We start from the raw sequence: 6,000 nt of genomic DNA, 5'->3' as shown, positions 1-6,000 counted from the left end.
TTAAGCGAAGCTAATTGCAGTGTCAACTAAGTTCTTCTAACTCGCCAACCTCCTCTCACGATTATGTAGCAAGTCAATAGATCATTATACAATGTGTCACTCAAACGTGAAGCAATTATCCAACACTAAGAATAGAAGCAAAGTAATGAACAAAACGGATACCAAAAACTGGAATTATATAAGCCAATAAAAGTTACTAACACATCCCAAAAATTCTTATAGTTAAGCTACTCATAAACAAATAGCAAAAATTACAAATTAAAGTAAAAAACATAAAGAAAAAGCAAACAAAACCCAAGGATGAATTATTGTGCAATTTTTAGTCTTCTCTTGCCTTGCTCCAATCTCCAAGAATGGTGATCATTTCTCGATTTATGCGTGTCATCCTTGCGCAGGGGCCATGCTAATCTTCTCTGTATCATTCCAATTTTATCAGATGTCCCCGAAGGGACCCAATCTCCAAGAATGGTGATGGAATGAAGGATGGAGGAATTAAGGTAGGAGAATGGAGGCTTCGCTTTTGGGGGATATGAACTGGTGAATATTATGAATTAGGTCATGAGGTATTTATAGGCTTGAAAGAGATTTGGCTTCACAAGGTAATGTCAAGTATGGAATTTTCGTGCCCCATAGTTTAAGGAAAAGATTTGGTTTCACAAGGTAATGTCTTCTTTCCTTCATTGAATTTCCGCCTAACTTCTGCACTTGACAGCTTTGCGCAACCTTCGTAGAACGGCCATAACTTTCTATCCAAAATTTCGATTGAGACGATCAAGATACCAACGCGAAGCTATTTCAATGATGAAGAGAATAATATGTAGCACGCCCTAATAGAACATCAGAATCTCTGGAAAAATGGGATTGAACTGGGACTGCCGCGCACGAACAAGCCCATCGGCCGCTGGGATGGGCTCAGCGGCCCGCTGGACAGCTCCAGAGCTCTTTGGACTCGTTTCAGCGACCGATGGCTTGGGTCCAGCAGGCCGTTGGGTTGCGGTTCAGTTCCAGCTTCCAGATTTGACCTTTGTATGCCCCTTTTCAGCTATGTTTTGCACATTTCTCACAAAACACGTCAAAATACCAAAATGGATAAAATATAAAAATAATGGACATGTAATGCAACACTAATTAACTAATTTTTGACCTAATTAGAATACTAATCTATCATTAATTAAAGACTAAAGTCCATTACAGTCCTAAACGTTTGATCATTTTACGAATTGGGTTTAGAAAATTAATATTGGGGGTTGTGTATCTGGCAGAGAGATAAATGAATATTTTACTAAAAAGTTGATTGGGTTAGGATTAGGGATGTTAATCTTACCCGAAACTAGTGGATCGGCTAGAATAGCTGAAAAATTAGCAGGTTGGGGCTATAATTTCACAACTCATATACGCGGGTTAAATGGATTGTCCTAAACGGTTGCGGGACAGCCCGATGGATAGCTCGACAACCCAAATGGATAGGCCCGAACCCAAACGGGTTAGACTGATTGGCATCCCTAGTTAGGATGATGATAGTATAAGGTAGTAAGAAAAAGTAGATAAGAATTAACTATGGTACAAAAACTTTCTCTACAACAACAAAAAACTACTCCCTCTGTTCCATATTAGTGGAGTCATTTTGCTATTTTGGTATATTCCATAGTAATGGAGTCATTTCCATTTTTAGCAAAAGTCAACACTTTTCTTCTCATTTACTTACTCTCTCTTACTTTATTCTCTCTTCATCTCTCTACCTTTTTCATTTCCTACTTTATTCTTCATTTTCTTAACTAAGTAACTAACTAACACATTTTTTCTTAAATCGCGTGCCGAAAAGAAACGTCTCTACTACTATGGAACAGAGGAAGTGATATCCAAGATGTTGTTTCCTGTAATTGGATCTTTATGAGCAGCCATTTTATTCTGAAACCTACTACCTTAGTATATTTCATATAAATATCATATGCTTCAACTTCTATTTCGAACTCCATTCCTATCATAGCAATAATGTCTTCTGATATGGTCTTATACATACTGTTAGAAAAAGAAAAAGATATTAACTTGTAGATCAAGAAATGTATAAGCTTGTAGGATAAGAAATGTATTAGCTTGGAGGCTAAGAAATACATAAGCTTGGTGCCCAAGAATACTTGTAGCACAAGTTTTGTAATGCCCTATATAAGGGTGTCATATTATTGGAGAAAATGACCAAGCCATTTATCAAAATGTAGTCTTCAAAGTTTTTCGATGTTCTTTAATTTGAGTATTTACATTTCTGCATTTCAATTATATTATTCAACATGGTATCAAAGCAGATTTGATCACATGGATCGATCTGTCTCTATAGCCCCCCACCCCCACACCCAAAAAAAAAAGCTCTGTAATTAGCAAAAGGCTGAAACTCTACCCAACAGGAAGTTCTTCACCAACAAAGTGATGGCATAGCAAGATCCGACGGCAACGACATCCGAGGCTGGCGGTGGGGTGCTGTAAATGACGGTGGTGCTTGGCGACAGTGAGTTCTCGGCGGTTGAATTTCGAATGGGCATCAACGGCGAAGCCCGACCATGGCGATGAGTTGACGTCACCGACGACGATGCTGCTGCTCTACAGACAACCGACCGTGGTGGAGATGGCAGCGGCGAGAAGCAAGGCTGGCGGCTGAATAGCGCTGGCAGAAGTGGCGAATCGATTACCCGCCATAGAGATCGAGAGCCCAAAGATGGGCGCCTTGAAGGATGCCGAGAAGATGGCCACAGAGAATGAAGTATCCCGCCGAGAAGAGCTCACGGTGGTCGGACGGTGGACTGGAAAGGTTGCTACCTGCTTCCTGGTGACGGGTTGAAGGTGAGATTCAAATCTTTCCATGTTGGGATACTACAATTCAAAAGCGTGACTCTTCTATAGGGCATTTTTACTCTTGTTGGGAAATGAGCAAACTTCGGATGGACGACCAGAAGGGTTGTCAGAGAAGAATGAGTGAATGACATACGGAGTAAAGGCTCCACGGTGTTTGGAGATTACTTGTCGAAGGTGGCATAGCTTGATAGTCTGTCACCGAGAAGAGAATCGAAAGATAAAGGAGGCATTCTAATACGTTTTCTACTTTTTTGAAGATTCCAAAAGGAGGAAGCAAATCTGGGTCTAGTGTCCTTAGGCTCAAGAAAGAAAAGAAATGGGAGGGATGGTTGAAAATATAGCCCGATCAATGTGTTTAAGTGTTGTGTGTCTGTTTATATGTGTTTGTCCGTCGTTTAAGTGTTTTTCTGTGCGTCAAAGTTTATAGTCTAGTTTAGGATAGAGTCAGTCAGGGGTGTAACCAGGCTAGAATTCGACTTATTTCTTTTTGTTTGTTCTTCACGCTTGAGGACAAGCATGTGGTAAGTGTGAGCAGTTTGATAAGTCGCATTCTAGGCCTTGGTTACTGGTCAGTATAACGTGCTTATTTGGATTATATCTGCAAAACAGTTGCTAAAGTGTGCAGGAAAAGGGTACCAGTCAGTACGAGAGCGTTTAAAACTCAGATGAAAAGAGCGCCAGAAAGGTGCAATACTGACCAGGATGCATGCCAAAAAAGGCTCGAGATGGAGAAGAAGGATTGCTGGGAAGGATCAACCACAAACAAGTGGCAAAAGAGTCCTTTCACGAAGAGAGTCTACCCTAAAAAGCAAGGGCAGGCCTCCCTATAAAAGGAAGCCACTTGGAGAGAAAAAAAAGATCATCATCTCCATTCGCATTTAGTTAGAGTATTCTCTCTCGGTAGATCAGTTCCTACAGCATTGTCCTACATCTTCTCATTCCTCTCCACAGCCATGGTCACCTGAAGTTCCATCAGTCCGCCGGAGATTCGCCTTCCATCGTTCCAGCCAGTTCATTTCGTAGTCGTAGCAGTTTCATTGCCCGGAGTGGCAAAACAATCTTTACTCGCTTTCCTAGTTAATCTTACTTGTTTCCTTACGTTGGATCTGTCGCAATTTCGATACTTGCTAGCATTTTGAAGTGTTTCGTTTAGATCCAACGTTTTTATGAAATGAAGTAATTTTTATGCATCTCTTTCGGTTTGAATCTGTTTATTCTGCCTAGGTAGCTTAGATCTAGTTGTTGCGGTAATTCTCAAGTGTTGAAAGCATGATTTCATTTGGAGTTGCTCGATCTGAGATTGTTAGTTAAGTTGTTGTTTAGATTTAATTTATGAAGTGATTAAGTACGAAATCTGCGTTTACGTGATTCTGCCACCCTTGCATGTCGTCCAGTATGTGTAGTTCTTGATTTCGCTCGTTTAATCTTCAAATTTTAGTGAGTTAATTTGTGGATCTGAATTGTGGAGTTGTTAATCTGTAATTTCATCTATGGAATCCGAGCCTGTTGATTTTGTTCATGCTTGTTGAAGAAGACAACATCCACATCCAAGTTTGGGACCACTTTTGCTTTTTAGTTACTTTTTGCTTTTGTCCTTTGCTTTTTATGCCGGTACCCTACAGACCTGACAGTGCAGCAACCGAACCACCACTTATTCTCTGATATTCCGTTTAGCCTTTTATAGAAACCATCTACTTTCCACATGTCCCTGAAACACCTTGTCCCCCACTCTCACGTACACAACCATATGTCGATCACTTTCATACCACCTAGTCAGTAGAGTACCACCTTTAATTCCTGTCTAGGTAGAATCTCAACTCAAGCGTGGTAGCTAACCAAACCCCTCCAGATTATCACCACAATTACCAAAGCGTATCCATCTCTATGGGATTCGACCCTTACCTCAACTATACTAGCCAGTAGAAGTGGGTTGAGGAATTTCTTTGATGTCAGGTTCAGGTTGGCTGAGACTTCTATCCTGATCAGTAGGATACATCCTTGCTTAACACGACACTGCAAGCCTGCGAAGCTTCAGTCATCAACTGTCTAAGAAGGCTCCTAGATATGAGCTAAAACTATCTAAGAAAGCTCCTAGATACGAGCAAAAAACTATCTAAGATTGGCTCCTGGATACGAGCAAAAACTATCTAAGATGGCTCCTGGATACGAGCTAAAACTGTCTAAGAAGGCTCCTAGATACGAGCAAAAACTATCTAAGATTGGCTCCTTTACACGAGTAAAAACTGTCTAGATTGGCTCCTAGATACGAGTTAAAACTGTCTACGTTGGCCTGACAAGAGCAAAAACTGTCATAAAAAATTGAAGAGCTCCTCGATAAGAGTCTAAACTTTCAATGAAGAAAAATGAAGCAACTCCTCAAACTTGAAAATTGAAGATCGTTCAATTTATGTATCGAAAGTTTCGATACTCAACTTGAGGGAGAGTGTTAGAATGAAGAAATCTACTAAGAGAATCAAGGAACCAAGAAAGTCAACTCAAGAAGCTTTGAAGATATTCTTCGCAAATTGATTATTGGAGATCCACTATTCAATTTGAGGGGGAGTGTTAGAAAAAGAAAAAGATATTAACTTGTAGATCAAGAAATGTATAAGCTTGTAGGATAAGAAATGTATTAGCTTGGAGGCTAAGAAATACATTAGCTTGGTGCCCAAGAATACTTGTAGCACAAGTTTTGTAATGCCCTATATAAGAGTGTCATATTATTGGAGAAAATGACCAAGCCATTTATCAAAATGTAGTCTTCAAAGTTTTTCGATGTTCTTTAATTTGAGGAGTTACATTTCCGCATTTCAATTCTATTATTCAACAAAGACAATGAATTGGCATATTTGGAGAGTATACACTTATTTGTGGAGATACTGGACCATTTTTTCAGCAACGTGTGTGAGCTAGATCTCGTATTTAATTTCCACAAGGTATGCTGCTCATTTGGCAATGTCTTTAACTGATGAACTGTTTGCTCATTAAGTATGTGCACTGAAAATTTTGATGCTTCATTACCTACAATTGAGCGGTTTAATCTTCATTTAAGTTTTATCAATTGGGATTGTGTTTTATAGTATGCTTTGTTAATTCAAGGGTACATATTGTTTTGTATCTATTCTTGATTGTTAGCAATATTTTGAAGTATTGCTA

General features: G+C 39.5%; 1 non-coding gene across 1 annotated transcript; it reads right to left on the bottom strand.

Annotated features, from left to right (window-relative positions):
* Nucleotides 1–349: 349 nt before the first annotated feature.
* On the bottom strand, nt 350–452 carry LOC121769617. Its single transcript, XR_006043637.1, has one exon. It is a non-coding gene; the product is annotated as a U6 spliceosomal RNA (small nuclear RNA).
* Nucleotides 453–6,000: the final 5,548 nt, after the last annotated feature.

The sequence above is a fragment of the Salvia splendens genome, chromosome 15 (genome assembly GCF_004379255.2).
Source record: "Salvia splendens isolate huo1 chromosome 15, SspV2, whole genome shotgun sequence".
NCBI lineage: Eukaryota > Viridiplantae > Streptophyta > Magnoliopsida > Lamiales > Lamiaceae > Salvia > Salvia splendens.
This window is presented reverse-complemented; position numbering and strand designations above follow the sequence as displayed.